Here is a 17,366-nt window from a genome sequence, read left to right on the forward strand (position 1 = left end):
ATCATGGACAGTTATAACGAAACCACTAGTAACCTAGTAACATTTTAGGCTCTAAAGTTTATAGATTGTACTACCGTTTATATAGCTGCGTTGTTCAGATATTTCTTTGTAAATAAATCAGTATTACTTATATTAAAATAGGTTATGCAATGCACTAACCAAGCTTCTTTTTTTACTTCTCTAAATTGGCAAATCAGGCGGAAAGACATGTAACCAAATAACTTCTGGCTCGTTTGTAGCACCTTTATCTGGCAGTTAACGCGGTAAAATGACAACTTTTTGGCGGCGAAGAGCAGAACCGAGGCGCGTATGTGAGCCGCACTCCGCGGGAATCAATGATCAAACATTAACCGCGAGGCGTAGAATGCGTTAGGAGGGGCTCGAGCTTGGCCCCGCCCCTTTCACTTTTTAGCCCTTGACGTATGAAGAGGACGGTAGCAACAGTTGCCTCGAGACCCCCGCTCGCCATAGTGACTGTAGTCGTGGAGACAGTTACTTACCAACGGGAGCAACACTCAGCAACAGCAGCAGCAGCAACTGGAGGAGAGAGAGAGGGAAAAGAACAGTAAAGCCAGGGCAGATCTAAGCAGAAGGCTCAGGTGAATATCTTTTTACTGCTTAGACAAATCTAAATGAATTGAATGTAAATGTAACGGGCCTCGGAGGTTGAGTATTGTACATCTTAACGTGTTTTCACGCCCTGATCTCCTTCGCTTTCTATTAGAGTGACATTAGCACGCTAGTTGGTTAGCTCATCTGCTTCGCTAACTTAGGTCAGTTTGTTTTGAGATCGGTTAAACTAATGAACGTTAGCGGAGAAATCCAAGTGCTGTGTTCGTAATTACGCTGAATGCCATTCATGTCGGTTCTTGTGTCTGTAAGAATCATATGTTAATCAGATAGGTTAAATTACGAGCTAACTGGCTAACCAGTTACCGTAACTAGGTAAACTTTCTTCAAAAGCCGTAACAGTTCGAAATCCGTCACACGAGCAAAACTTAACCGCTTTGTTCCGCCGTTGCTTTGCTTCAGGAATCGATTTAATCCTCGTAAAAGTGCATGAGTCCATTCGGAGATAGTGATGTGGACCCGCCTGGTCCGGTTTGACTAACGAGCTCAAGTTAAAAATCTTTAATTGTAAGAAAAACATGTAGTTTTTAGCATTGCCGTGTTTCTTTGGGTCTGTTTGATGCATCAACAGGTTGCTGAAGTCGATCTGAAGACCGGTGCCCGATAAAAGTGATGCGTTTCGGTTTATATAAAAATACTGAGTTTATAAAGTGTTCACACGTTATTTAGATGTTCGTGCAGTTATCAGATGCAAATCTATTTCCTTAATTTTAAAGGGAATTGAATTATTCTTGTCATCCGGTTCAAATCTGATTCTCCTTATCTGCACTGATTGATACGTTTTGCAGGCTGTTGTTAAAGGGTCAGGGACGTCAATCTCGTTTTTTTGTCCGAATCTATTCAGTTATTTAAAAATACAATAAAAATGCAATTTTATAATATTTTTACTCCAGTACAGAGAGAAAAAAAAAAGAAATAATGAAAAAAATATTTGTCACTTGTGATGATATTTTATTGCTATTGTTTTACTTTAAGACGTTAGTAATGTTTGAAATATTTTGAAAAACCAACTACATTTTGAACACCAAGTTAGTGTGGTTAGGTTTGTCAACCTGCAGGAAGTCATTTCATTGTGTTGTCATGTGACAAGATAACCACAAATCATAAAGAGGACCCCTTTAGACCCTAATGACCCTGTTTAACATTAAAAAATGCATGTATGTCCAGTAACTTTATGAAGACCTCTTAATATTCATGACCATTATTATATTAGTACCATGAATGATGTATTTAAAAAATGTGTATTTTTACCATAAAATATGTTTGAAATATGAGGTAATTTTATTGCTTTTTTAAATTCATTTAATTGTATACACATATATTATTATTATAACTATTATTATTATGACTTTATTATTCTTATTTTTGAAGTGTTTAAAACCAGCATGCATACAGAACTACTCATTTTGATCATTCTTCTTTGTCATTGACCCCAAAAACAGTCTGCAGGTTATATTTTAAACTGCATAAAACCGATAATCAGTACAGTTTATATTTGATTATGCTATGTTTTGCTATGTTTATGCTTCATAATCCCACGTTGTGATATTAAAAATAAATAAATTTCACTGCTTAACATGGCATTTCAAAATATAATCTAAATTAGTCTGACTTCCAAAACATTAAAGTTTTGATGCTTTATTGCCTGCATTCTTCAGGATTAATTTTCCAAAACTTTCCTGTGACAACTTTTTTTTTTTCCTTTCATTTATGAGCAATACATGTATGTATTTTTTCCACCTTTTTAAATGTTGTATGCAGAGTAGAGCTGAGTGTCAGTGATGTGAAACCCTGTACTGTTAATTGTGAGCAAATGAGATATGTATCTGCATTATCCTCATAATGAGATCCGGGGTGGCTGTTGACGCTAACAGGTTGACAACAGCTTGACTGTGCTCATCCAAAGCTGCTGTAATTTTTCTAGAGTTGCATCGCGTCGCCGTGGCGATGTTACACCTGCTCAACAGAGAGCCTGGTAATGAGCCCTCTTCATGACAATAGCATGCGGTCCAGGTGTCGCTTCTCATTGGGCTCTGCTTTTCTATTGATCTCTCTTTAGCCAAGAGTGTCCATGCCACTGAAAGCACAGCTGATAATGAGGGTAATTAGCATAGAGAGAGAGAGAGAGGCAGATCCTGATCCAACACATAGATCATGCTGGTCGCCCCGTTCCTTACTAGCTATAACATCATGCTTGGGTAGTTTCGATTATTTCACCCTTTCTGTTTCTGCAGCAGCGGTTCGAGGATGTTAGAGATGAGGCGTGTGTTTGTCGCTGTGTGTGACGGGTCCCTCCTGAGCTCAGCTGAAGGGGGTGAGCAGCAGAGCTCACATCAGCTGCCGACGTGTCTGTCAGGTGCTTCACTGAGTTCTGAAATCCTCTCCGAATGCATCTTCACTACGCGACATATCCAAAGCTCTAAGATCCGGTTTCTGTAATGAAATATGTTGTTACAGGTGCATATCCAGGCTGGAGGAGAAATGAATGATTCATGTAATTGAAGTTAATTATTAATGGGGCCAATCGCTGCTTCCTGGGCTGTGTGATGTCCAGTTAGGCCATTTTTGTGGAGTTTGGTTTGCATGCTACGCTCCTATACCCCAGACATGACCCTATCTGAGTGTGGGTCTGCTGACTTTGTTCTCGACATGACTGTGTCCATCAGTCGAAAGCAAGCAATTTCATTGTTTAAATGTAAATTTGCATATGCTTGTTTTCTGTCAAATGCTATTGGCAGGATGGCTTTAACCCAGTTGGCAAATTTGGATGCAACCCAGGGCCCAGAGCACTAGGGGGCCCCTGTAAAAGGAGGTGTGTAAAATTCTGTGCCTCTAAATCGAATCTGAAAAAAACAAAATGATGATTTCCAAACAGGTTTCCAAAACGTTTCTTCTTCCACCTATTTGTTATTGTTTTAAATTGGCTAAATTGTTTTGAATTTTAAATTGATCAAAAGTGACGGCAAAGACATTTGTTAAAAAAAAAAATGTTGTAAAAAAAAAAAGTTGTAACCTCTTTAGAGTATCCTAAAAAACATCACAGCTTTTACAAAAATAGTGGGCATCACAGCTGTTTTCAGCGTTGATAATGCAACACATTAAATATTAAACATTAAATAATAAATAGTAAATGGTATTAATATTTCCCTTTTTTATTTTTGATCAAATAAATGCAGTTTTGTTCAAAAGCATTGAAGAATCATTCTCTCCTCAAACTTAAACAATAGTGTAAGTTGACATAAAGCTTCAGTTAATACTGACTGTATTTGCTTTTGAGAAGAACAGGAAGAGGGTTTTTGATAGTGCGGAGTGATATTTAATTAATTTTAGATCACTGCTTAACTGTTTCTATGGTTGTAGAATGAATGCATGATAAATTTAACTTTAGTGAAGTGGGCTATTTTTGTATGCATCCTTGCTTTGTGTAGCACATATAATGTACTTTCAAGGCCTCATGTATTTACTGTGTCATCACATAAATTGGCTTTTTTTTCATTTGCGAGTTTGCTGTTCTTTTTGCCGACTCTATCATGGCAAGCGTGGTTTACCTGCTAAACAGGTAGGCGAATTTATGAAATGTTTAATTTATGCATTTAGCAGATTTATGAAGATTAGTTATGAATATTTATTAGTTAATGTTGATGCTGCTTAAGCTTAGCTGTGCTCTGTCATGTGATCTCTGTAATATTAATGAGCCAAACATTAGCTCTGGCTCCCAAGGAGGCTTATCCTCATAAAATCTAAACCTTATCATGCTGAAATTAATATTTGGTAAAGTTTTACCTCAAAACAGTTCCTCACTATACAACAGATGTGCAAGTCATTATAAATCACTAGTCTTGTAATGCACACGTGAGGAACAGATTAGCTGTAAACCTGTGGGCAAATTCAAAACCATTTGTTCACTTGTTTTGACAAAGCCCCATAATGCAGCACAGTCCAAATCAAGCTTTTAATTTGGTTACACACCCACCGCAAAGAAAAATAAAGGAATGGGAATGGAATTCCGTGCAACCCAGATCCAAGCAGCTGTTATGTTTACATGGCAACTTGATACACAAATACAGCCTGGGTTATGGAAAGAGAGGGGCTGGGCTGGGGGTGCCGTGTTATTCTTTCAAAAGTCAGTGGTTTTTAATCAGCTCTCTTCAATCCATGTTTGTGGTGATGGATGTGCATGCTCTCAGCTTGCAAAGCAGGTGAAGGGCCAAAGTCGAACAGAGAAGAAATGCAGGTACGGTACCACTTTTAGCCATGTGACTCAATTAAACGCCATGGTTTTACTCAAGATATGACTCTGATTTTCTCTTCCACTTCCTGGTGAAGCGGCAGTGCCGGCAGGTGTTTATAAACGACAGTCAAGTCAAGTCACTTTTATTTATTTAGCTCGTTATACAATATAATTGTTTCAAAGCAGTAATAAACAGTAAAATAGTACAATAAAACTTCATCAAATATAAGACAAATTCAAATTTGGCTATAAAGTAGTTATTATTCAGCTAAAGTCAGTTCAGAGTCGATTCAGTTCAATAAATGAAAAGTCAACTGTGGAATCATTTCCCTTTAGCTTTAAGCAACTCTATAGAAGACAATAGTGTTGCTATTCAGCTCCAGTTCTAATTTTGTTCTCAAATTGATAATATTACAGAACATTAACTGACCCCAACTCTTATCAGGGGATAGAAAACTATAGTATAGAAATCTATAGTCTTGTAGACAATCACTCAGAAATAACATGACATCACAGAAAATATATTGTATGCATACAGTGAAAGTCAGTGGAGTCCACTGCTAGTTTGAAACCCACTGACTTTCCCTGTATAGACAAAATCAGTTAAAACATTCTTCAAAATATCTTTTTATATGCTCCACAAAAGAAACAAAGTTGAACACAATCAGAATCAACATTATTGATGACAGAATTTCCATTTTGGCCCTAATTGTCTTCATTTACATACCAGAAGTGATTGGTATGATATTATATACCTAAATCTGTATACACACGGATTCACATATCCAAAGAATAACCTCGTTAAACCACGCTCCTCTATCAGTGCCCATGTTTATGTCCTGTGCCTGGGTCAGAGTTCACCTCCAGTCATCTGCCGTCATGGCGACTTTATGATTGTTGTAGCAGCATCTACTGTAACCTTAAACCACACTGAGCTTTTAATGGACTATAGTGGTGCACGGCTCTCAAGCAGACAGCTGCAGTGGTCCCTTGTGAAAGGTATTTGTGCGTGTGCACTGATGCACCATGGGGGAAGGGTGTCGCAAGGGGTGGCAGATGACCAGATACAGCTCCTCTGTGTGTGTGTGTGTGTGTGTGTGTGCACATGATTAAGCCTGTGCTGTATTTAGCCTATGTTGAAGAAGCTTGGCCCAGAGAGCAGAGCACTGATGTACCCACCCGGCAGCTGCCCTTGTGATGTAAGGATGTCATAATACTTGGATCAAAATTAATAAATTATACAAAACACGCTGAATAAGCTGATCTTAGTTGATATGTTCATGCGTTGTTTTGGCATTGCCAAAAGTGTATTAAGAAATCAGGATTTAAGCTGTCCTGGCAGCGGGAGGAGCACTGTTGATGATTGAAAACTTTCACGTCTCCATAGATATCATTATCGTGTTTTGTTATTGTGTTTATATGGCTGTAATTATCTCTTTAGCTTATCTCTCACACTAACGTGGCAGAAATGGCATCCTCCTGTAACTTTACACAAAACTGACAGGTTGACATGGAGCCAAGAAGATTCCGTTTGATAATTGCGTACAAATTGTTATTTTAGCTCTATTGTTATGGTCATAAATCGGCTTAGGGATTTGAACAAGCTCCTAACTCTTAGTATTAAATTTTGCTTCACAACTCAACCTGTAGCATTTGTGCTACAAACATGAATGATGTCTCAAATCCTGCGGCTTGTTGAGGAGATTTGTTCTATTATCATTTAAGCAATTATCAAAGCAATCAGAGTTTGTTTCCTCTGTCTGGAGGAACACTGAATAACTTTCCTGTAGTAAATGCATTAAGTGACATTGTTAACAAGCTGTTTTATTGCCAACTCTGGCTTGAACTACAGGTGATTCATAAGGTCAAACAGAACCTGCTTAACGGTGCTATTTTTTTAAAGTGATATTGCGTTTGTGTTATCACTTTTTCCTTTACCTTTTGCATGGCAGGATATAATCAGCCGTAATCAGTATTGCAGATGATTGCTTTTATTTGGAGATACCAATTATTGGCTGATACATTGGTGGTAAAAAGTATTCCTAGCTTTTGCCTTTCTATTAGACAGAAAAAAAATATAGGGGTTAAAGGATAGTTCACCCATAAATGAAAATTCTGTTATTAATTACTCGCCCTACTCACAAATTTGCCTGTTTATTCTCGGTGAACTCGCATCTGCCGCTTTAAATTCTCGAGCTCATTATAACAGAATGGATTCTGATTGGCTGTCAAGGTTTGTATCACTCATCCGCTGAAAGAAAATCGTTCTGAAAGTGATTCCAACGGTATTGTTTTTCTTCACCTTTATCTTTATCGTGTGGACTCTGCTTTTCTTTAATATTGAGAACAATTTTAAGAACTATATCTTTATCGTTCGTTATCTTTATAGTTATCGTTCTTGATGTGAACGGGGCTTTAAACAAGTGTGAAGCACATGACGCAAGTGTGAAGTGCTCATCTGATTTTTATCAAAATATCTAAATTTATGTTCCGAAAGATGAACGAAGGTCTTACAGGATGAGTAATTAATGACAGAATTTTTATTTTTGGGTGAACTATCCCTTTAATTTTGACAGCACTGATAACCCAGTGCCTGAGCATAAATGGATAAGAGGCACTGTCTTTAACGGTTTTGTCTAACAGAAAGCCAAATGCTGCACTGGCCATCCAAAAACCTACTAATTTCGATATCTTAAAGACCACGTCCTTTGACTCAGACCAGTGGGCAATGACCCAGAACGCCCTAGTGACCATCAAGCAACATGCTAAAAGTCACTCAGGACTCCTTAGCAACCACATAGCAACAACACTGTCGGTGATGTTCACACCACTCAAATTTCCTTCAGAAAATGACATTTGACTCTTAATATTTCACATAGCTCTTAGAACAATGTTACTTCAGCCAATCCATTTGATGAACTGATACGTCAAGGCACAGTGCTCTAATCCCTCTGATTTTCTTTGGGGGAAAATAAGAAAAGGAAACGGGTGACTTGGCTGTGAGATATCTGAGCAGCAGGCTGAGACTTGTCTGAGACTGAAATGTGTTGCTCATAAGAGCCTCTCCCTCAGCGTTCAACCCCCCCGTTTGTCTCAAACCGCTCCTCGTCGGAGCGTTCTTTACATTCCACCTGCTTTGTATCGTAGCTCCACAACTGCTAATTAAATTTCCTGCCACAAACAGCACACTGGGCTGTGACATTTGCATCACAATGGCCTTCTCTCTCTCGCCTTCTCTCATAGTCTGGAGACATGGACAGTCCTTCTAATGTCCCCTCTTTTTACTGTTGCATATTATACGACTGGTGTTTTCCTGTCCATTTTCCAGTTTTCTTGTTGTAAGCCCTTGATGTTCTTTCTACAGTGTCCATAATTTAGGACAGTGTCTTGAAACTAAATATTTACTTTATTTAGTTTAAGCAGAAAAAGTCTTGATTTAGAACATACGCAAATTCTGTCTTCTGTTTTGTTCAATATCCGTCAGCACGAGGTTTGGCACACTTAGTGTCAGACTCCATTCATCCCCTCGTTCATCCTGTAGAAGTTCACTCCGGTACACCCAGACCCTCAGAAAAAGAGCATTGAGGACTTTTCCTCCAAGGCTAACATCTCTGTGTAGTTATCATGCCTGTGTGCAGATGAGCACTTCAGCCTACCCATTCATGCCTCTCTACGCACCTGAATAGACGAAGAGGAAGAGCTTGTTGATTCTGTAAGGGCTGAACCCTGTGTGACTCCTCGTTGCCCTATGTGCTATCAGTCTATTGTATGCAGAACTTGTCAAAGTTGTTCTGCCCATTTCCCAACCTCTTGTGAAACCCCAACAGAACCTGGTTGTTCTTTTTTTGTTTATTAAAAAATTTACACAGCGTCCAACCAGTCAGAAGTTCTCTTATTTTACAAATAGGACCACAGTAAACACAGTTTTCCATGCTACAAAAATGTACTCTATTCTCCTAATGTTAATTATAATTAGCAGCACTAATGACATGGCTGAATTATTCAGATGACTGTGATATCTTGACTATCACTTTTTTACTTGAATATCATTTCTACCCAAAATGCCCATAAACCGAGCACGCCTTTCATTGTTTCGTGGTCCAATGTAAATCAGATGCTTGTAAACACTCATTCTTGAACATGGGCGTATGAAACTGTAGATAAGCAGTAGTACTTTATACATTAGACATTGACTTTTATTGTCTTTCATGACTGAAACCGATACTTGATTGGGGTTATGACTTTAAGTTTTTTTTGATATACTAAATATTATTTATTATTTCATTAATAGAAATGATTGTTAATGAGCAAATTAACAATAACAAAGTGTAATGTTTCTAAACATCTGAGATAAATAATACCTGTGATAATACCTCAGAAAAATAATTTCCCTAATAATTTCCTAACGCCCAAGTCTTTCAAGATTTTCATGTCTTTCTTAAGTCAAAAAGAAATTACGTTTTTTGAGGAAAACATTCAATGATTTTTGTCCAAATAGTGGACTTCAACAGGCCCAATCGGTTGAAGTTGCAGTTTCAGTGCAGTTTCAAATGGCTCTACATGATTCCAGCTGTTGAAAAATTGTCTTATCTATTGAAAGGTCAGTCATTGAAAAAAATAATAAAAAAAATTATATACTTTACCACAAATGCTCATCTTGCACTAGCTCTGCGATGTGCATCCAATACTTCATGAATTACATAATCACATTGGAAAGGTTTGCTTTCCATTGTATGTTGAAATTTCATTCCATCACCACATGCATTGAAGCACAATTGACAACAGATAAGGGACCTTTTTTGCCTGCTAAACTGAACGGAAATGACTTGAATGTGACTGCACCTTGAGTACAAAATCTGCAAATATCTGTAAAAGAAATAAATCGATATCAGTCAAGCTATTTATATTGGTTATGTCCTTAGCCTGGAAGATTTGGTGCACACAATACAGATAAACCATCCATTGGCATGACTTATTGAATTACATAATAATGTGATACTTGGGCAAGATTCCTGATGCTTTAATGCAGTCTCATGTGTCTTTAGACAGTGTCTGTCTGTTTGATGGTAACAGTTGACAATAAATCAGGAAGTTCAGACGTGTGGAAGCTTTTCACGTACAGCTCTAGAGATTGCCACACTTGGCTCATAAGATCTTGAAGGGCGTGTGATAATGCAGTTGTTGTTTGAGATGGAACCAAGTCAGTCAAAGTAGGTATGAAGTAAAGGCCATGTTGTTCTTGCAGGTTATCAAAAAATGTATTCCTCAGTCTGCGTGACTCTGAAATCCGAGCGTTGAGCTGCAGACGTAATGTGGAGACAATGTGGTGTGACAGAATCACTTTAGGAAGTTTCTGTCTTCCTTCCCCCTGAAATATATTGGCTACTGTTGACCTGATGCCATTTGGCATTTAGCATAGGTAGTCTGGTAATCTTCATCTCACTGTCTTCCAAAGAGGTTTTTCAATGAGAAATGGCACTTTTGTTTCTACAGCATTTAAAAGCAATGCATATTAAAGTGTTCCTTTAGCTCAATTGGTAGAGCATTGCTTTATCAAGCGCAAGGTTGGGGGTTCGATTCCCCGGGAACACATGATAGGTAAAAATTGCTAGCCTGAATCCACTGCACTGTAAGTTGCTTTGGATAAAAGCGTCTGCTAAATGCATACATTTTTTAATTTAATTTAAATTTAAAGCAGATTGTGCATTTAATAGTGCTTCTCCAATCGAGCGTCTTATTTGCCAGCCAGAACTTGTTGCACTGTTGCAATATAAAGCCCACAGCAGAAACTCGGCTGGCTGGAATCTCTTACGTTTCCCAAAAACTCATCCCCAAACAGCTTTCCTGCATGTGTCACTGGGTGTAGTTACCAGGATGTATATTTTTGCACCCCTAACAGACACCTGCTGTGAGAGACTTCTTTTTCGTAGCACGATCCTCTGTTTTTGTATCACTATGGGCAACAAGGTGGTGTGACAACAAAAACTGGAGGGGAGTTCCACCATTTTGTCATCACTATTATAAAAAACAGATAGAAAGGGCAATTATCACTATGGAACCAGACACGTTTAACAGTCTTCTCCTTCTTCACCTTCTCATAGTCTTTGTTCCAAAGGTAAGCTTTCTCTTTTACGACACACTTTTTCCCCCTCCTTTCGGAATCATCATCTGCTCCGGGTTGGGGGTGGTACGGAAATCTGGAAAGGGTTACTGGTGGAGGAGGAGGAGGAGAGGGAGGGGGATTGTAGAGTTGTAAGTGTGAACAAACGGTCTCCATGGCAATGTTCGACCGATTCTCCCTAGCTGCAGAGCCCTTTGCTTTTGGTGTGCTGGTGACGGATGGACTAGGGTTGTGTCGGGAATTGAAGATTGAGGGTTTGGCGAATGTGTCTGTTTGTGGCTTAATATCCACAGACACTAGTCCATATCTTGTTTGGATTTAACTGTGCTGAACTACTCTTGATTTATCCTTTAAAAATTTGGCAAATTCCGTGACATTGCACATTATACTGTAAATTCAGTTTTTATGACTGGATTCCACAATTCTGGCCATACTTTCAGCATCGTGGAAATCCTAGGGCCCTAGATAAGTCACATACATCACGCTTTCTTAATATCCTCCAGGTTCAAGCTTCGTATTTGCAGTTGGTATGGATGGATGATCTATATCATAAGCGGTAGGAGCATTTGGTGTGTGTTTTTCAAAGCTGCATATCTGCAGAACATCGGCCCAGCTTGTTGGACACAGATGTCCAGTATAGATGGCCCTTTAATGGTAACAAGTGTCTCTGCTTTATTGCACGGCTGTTCGAAGCTTCCGGCGGGTCATAAAAGCAATCAGAGTGTATTTCCAAACTGCAAATCTGTCAGGAACGTCTGGATTATATAGTTGGAAAAGTAATTTGAGGCTTCGTTTACAAAGTGATTGTTGTATTTGGAGCATGTAAGTGCAAGAATGACTTGTGGCGGCTTTTCTTTTCTTCTCTTTTCTAGACTTTTTTTTGCGTTTCTGATGGCTTTAACATTCCCTGTCAGCGTGCCATACCAGAGAAAGTTCTTGTAAGTCCTGAAGTATAGCTTTCTGTCGATTTTCTTTTTTTTTGCTACAACAGTACATGTTTTTTTCCCTCCCGAGTCCCTGCCTCCGCTCCAGAGGGTCAGAGTAATAGCTTATGTATTTATTGTTCTAAGTTTCTGGTTAATGTGAGATAGAAGGATCACTTGGGGGATGGCATTGTTTGGTTTGGGAAGTATTCTGTTGGTTGCATAGCAACAGGCTCCTGGAAACGGGAGTGGACGGTGTTGCCACTAGCAACCGCTGTTGCTCTGCAAACAATGTGGGCCAGTGCAAACAAGAGCCAAGACTGTGGGCTCCTGCTTTTAATTGAACATCTGCATGTGCTTTGCCCTGATCGAGTGTTGTTTAAGTTCAATCTGTCTGTGACAGATGTGTATAAACCCACTCACCTCAATCACAGGTATCACTTTATGTTTTCCTTGTCATTTAGGGCTGGTTTATTGCCAGCATACTTCCAGGAGAGGATTTGACTCTGTCTCTTCACACTCAGGTTAATGAGAACAGAAGGCAATGGCTGCTATGTTGTGGCGGTCTTTAATAGCTCATTTGTGTTCGGCTGAGGTGAGCGCTTGTGTCGTGCGGTGGGGAGTCTCTGCTCTACTGTAATAAACCAGAAGTCTATTGAGGACGGGCCTCACTCGCTCTTCACACCAAAGTGCCGGGGTGCTCCTGCTGTTTTCTGCTTTTGTGCAGCCCAGAGCTGCTGGTGGGGAATTTGTGTGGCTTTTAACCTTCTATTGGAGATTAGATGAGATTGAGGTGCACAACTAACTAGCCCGCTTCACTCGTTCTCATTATTATTATTACTGAAAAAAGCAAGTGATTCTGGGAGGTTGTGATGAAAAATAGTTCACAGGTTCTGATTGGGTCATGGACAGTGAAGAATTCTAACTAACCTTATAGCTGTGTATTTAAGATAGCAAAATAAATATATATTTTTTCAAAAGGAGAAGATAATGCTTCCCATGTTGATTATTGCCTTTTTGGGAGATTTCTAAGATCGAATTCAGCAGGCGACAGCATGGACTAGTTTTGTCAACAAGGTTTCTCCATATAATGGACTTCAATGGTGACAAGGTCCAAATCGCAACTTCAGTGCAGCTTCAAAGAGCTCTACAGGTCCCTACCAAGGAACAGTGGTCTTATCTAGGTTTTATTATCAATCATATTATTAAAAAATTAAAAATGTATATATTTTTTAACAACACATGCTCATCTTGCACTACCTCTGCAATGCGCATGAGTGTCTTCACGCGTTGTGTAATCATGTTGGAAAAGTCATGCGCAGTTAGTTCTTTATCTACATATTTTGGTAAAAAATTGGGTTGGGCGAAAAACTCATTTTCTCACGACATCCTTGTTTTACCTTTTTTTGTAAAGGGCATTTGACTTTCTTTGCACGTTAACTTTGTAAACACTGAGTCGGTACTTCCAAAAAGTATAAACATTTTTATTAGGCCCTTATTCCTCAACTGGGATCATGTAGAGCCCTTTGAAGTAGGGATGCACGATAATATCGGCACAATATCGGTATCGGCCGATAAAAGCTTAAAATGACCATTATCGGTATCGGCCGATATGAATATTTCTGCCGATGAGCCAAACCGATATTGTCCAAGTGAAATAATTGACCTGTTTTTCAGATGTGAATGTCTGTCTACATTTGTAAAATAATAAATTTATGGTAGAATCAGTACAGAAGAGATACATGGATTTCTCTTCAGTAAAATTAAAGTTTAAATATATCAGTATATATTTGTATATATATCGGTATCGGCATCGGACAAAATTATTTTGAAAATATCGGCATATCGAATATCGGCCAAAATCCAATATCGTGCATCCCTACTTTGAAGCTGCGCTGAAACTGTAATTTGGACCTTCAACCCATTGGCCACCATTGAAGTCCACAGTATGGAGAAAAGTCCAGGATTGTTTTCCTCAAAAACCTTAATTTCTCTTCGACTGAAGAAAGACAGATATGAACATCTTGGATGATAATGGGTACATTTTCAGGAAATTATTATTTCAGGAGTGAACTTATCTTTTAAGGACATTTTTCATACTTCGTATCAAGACCCAAATTTTTACATTGGGCATCAAGTGGTGACCCAGCAAAGCTATCTGAGAAGCGCTGGTCAGTACCCAGACTGACAGGCTGAAGTGGATTTCTCCCTGAACACCTGAAGGCACATAGTGAGTGATTTCTGAGAATAATAGCAGTAGGCAGAATCAGCTCCAAAGATAACTGTGGCGGGGCCAGCCCAGGACGTATTTATAACCAATGCAACACCCCTCAAGCGAATACCTATCTCTTAAAAGATCTAAGCACACTCATACTGTTTACTCTGAGAGGTTTTATGAAGTGTTTTACCTTACCAGTCTAGTTCATGTGAGAGTTAGACAAAGTCTGTGGGATTTGAACCAAATAATTCCTGTTGACTGATACAGCAAGCCCAGTTGGAAAGCATGACTGTGACCATCTACACGTGTCTAACTGGTGTAAACAAACTGAAAGACTTCCATCCTGGTGATGACTGGGTGATTACTCCCACACATAATCTGTGCCCACAAGTCCACAGAGTTCCACTGAATTTGAACCCACGTCATTCATAAAATTCTACAAGCCACCGCCCTTTGAGATTTTGTTGATTTATCATTAAAAAGCATAATCAGATTAGCTAAAATATTTGAGCGTTGTCAAGGTTTCATAGTCATTTTTGAATCCGTTTAGCTGAATCCCTCTCGAAATTGATGCGAGGTCTTCTTTAAAAAAAAAGAAATGTAAAGTTTTCGTTTAGCCGAAAACCAAAAGGATTTTTGATGAATTAATCAATGAATGAATCCGTTTTATTTAATAATTAACCATCAAACAATAACTGAGTTGTATTACATTTTCAATGTCTCATAAGGGCAGTTTTCTATCATTTTTTTTTTTTTATGGTCTAATATTTCTAATCCAATTTATTGATGAAAAATAAAAATGTTAACTTATTATTTGAATTGCAGAATAAAATTTCAATGCTAAAACGGTTTCATATCAAAAGTAACAAAGCAAAATGCGTATTGTGCTGGAATTTTATTGCATCACTATTTGTATTTATTCCCTATAAAAAATTTTAGTCATTACAGCTGACTAGAAAATATAATGGAATTTTTGGAAACCTACTGGTCAAAACGTGTGGGAACACCCAGTGCTGTAGAATCCACTTTTATTTGCAAAAACAGTATTGACTCTTTGTACAAAGAAAACTGCAAATGTGTGTCAACTGTGTAAAAAAAAAAAAAAAAAAAACCCTGTGTATCTGAGTTCATGTTTTTTACTGAACTGAGTTATCTGGTGTATTCATCACAATCCCTTTATTTTCTGAAAACTGGGATAGTTAAATTTTTCTCCAATTAATTTACCTTTGAATAGCGCTTCACACTCAAGAATTCATTATTTCTATATTACTGATCTCAGGAAACACAATTAGCTTTTATTCTTTATTCCTCTATTCCCAGAGGAAAATTTTAAGTGCCTGTAATTAGCATAATTTTTTTTCCTGCAGATGAAATCATGTGTGTGGAGCGTATTGCTTCTCTTTTGCTCTATTTCAAACTTTAACAACAAACTGTCAGTCAAGGGGTCTCTCGTATCGCATGAGCTCTCAGATTAACCTCCTCTGCTGTTTGTCAGTCACAATCACTACAGGCGTGAATCTTAAACGCTGATCTGGGACCTGTTGAGCGGTAACTGCATCGTCGGACTGGTAAAGAGCTCATTTAGATGTACAGAGCTCGGCGCCCCCCCTGTAGCTCTCGTTCCCCGTCTCTGAGTCTGTCTCTCTAGCACTCTGAAAGTTCCTGTGTGTGAGCTTAAAAAAGAATAGCACAAGGGGAAGGGGGTGGTAGAGTTAGGGATGGTTGCCATGGATCCCTCACCATAGCAACCGACAAACGTTTACAAAGCATTGAGGAATTTCCTCATATCAGCTGTATTATTGGAGCTCCTAGAGACGGACTCTCATTCCAAACAACCGCTGGAGATCATCAGTATCCTAGTGGGGGGACCAGTCTCATTGCCATTTTAGCTTCAACCCAAACCCCCACCCAACCCCCCCGCTATTTCTTTTCATGACTGGGGGGGGGGGGGGGGGGTAGTTGTTTTTCCGCCCCTCCACTTTTTCCAAAGTCCCCCTGCTCTCACCTCCTATTCTTCTTCTTCTTTTTTTTTTTTTTTTTTTTTTTACCTGTGGGAGGCTGCCTGTTCTCCATTTGTCACTCTTTTCTAATCTTTCCTGTTGTTCGGTGCACCATCAACGGCTGTGAGAGCTTGGAGAGTTACATCGGGATCTCGACGACCGTGGCAAACTCAAATCTTCACTTGATCTCAATTCCCAGTCGACTCCTTGGGGCCATGTTGCAGTTGTGATGGGGTTGTTAATGTCTCCTTTGTTCTTTTCTTCATAATAGAGTTCAGAGGTGAGCAGCCTGCTGGGGATGCGGGTGACTCAGCCTGACTTGGCTAGGTTGAGCTCCTGGTCCTTTCGAAGGAAGAAAGTGTGAAAAGCCGCTTTGTATCCCACTTTTTCTGGCATATTCGCAGAGTTGTATTTCAGTGGGCTGCTCTTATCCTCTTCAGCAACCTGTTGGCGCTCAGTTTGATTGCGTCGCGAATCTTTAGCAGTGGTGGGAATCAGCAGGGATCTCGTGATATAATAATATGCTGAGATGCCAATTGGCACATTGCTGGCCTTTATGCTTAAGAATTTTTACTGCATTGTTTTTCAGTGCTTCAAACTATTTTATACTTGGTATGTTCTGATTTTGATCAAATAAAAATAATTGAGCTATTGCTAACCTCTTATATATATTTTGTTAAAATGTTATCTCAAAAACACATTATCCTGAGCTTATAGTTATAACAACACTTAGTAGCAATATTAATTAACTATTACTTAACAAATTAACTGCAAATCTACCTATTTTAGAAAATAGGCTAATTTCCCAACTCCCCCAGATTTAAACAGTTGAGTTTTACCGTTTTTGAATCAATTCAGCCGATCCCTGGGTCTGGCAGTAGCACTTTTAACTTCGCTTAGCACAGATCATTGAATCTGATTAGACTGTAAGCATCGCGCTCAAAAATGACCAAAGAGTTTCGTGATATTACGCAGCCTTGAAAATAGTCCCCAGCAAATCTGCTATTGCTACAACTACACAAACTAGCTGGGGACTATTTTCAGGTGCTGCGTAATATACCCATGGTAATTCCTTGATTATTACGCCGGAATGAGAGTATAGTTCCCAGCCATTTCAGCCTAGAAAAACGCAACTTTTAATTTTCTGTTGGTCTTTTATAGTCTTTTATATTGAAACTCTTTGATCATTTTTGATCGAGATGCTAACGGTCTAATCCGATTCAATTAGCTATGCTAAGCTAAG

The 17,366-nt window shown here is 38.8% G+C and overlaps 1 protein-coding gene across 4 annotated transcripts in view; it reads left to right on the forward strand.

The window, feature by feature from the left end:
• The first annotated feature begins 392 nt into the window (after positions 1-392).
• The window catches only part of LOC113107251 (DNA-binding protein RFX2-like), a 35,988-nt gene continuing 19,014 nt past the window's right edge, over positions 393-17,366 (forward strand). For 2 of the 4 annotated variants that reach the window (XM_026269622.1, XM_026269623.1), the window contains exon 1: positions 394-599. The gene's annotated coding sequence lies outside the window, so the exon portion shown is untranslated. Of the gene's footprint in view, positions 600-16,380; positions 16,404-17,366 lie in introns of those variants that run through there. The other 2 variants (XM_026269624.1, XM_026269621.1) reach the window with 2 other exon arrangements.

The sequence above is a fragment of the Carassius auratus genome, chromosome 8, assembly GCF_003368295.1.
Source record: "Carassius auratus strain Wakin chromosome 8, ASM336829v1, whole genome shotgun sequence".
NCBI lineage: Eukaryota > Metazoa > Chordata > Actinopteri > Cypriniformes > Cyprinidae > Carassius > Carassius auratus.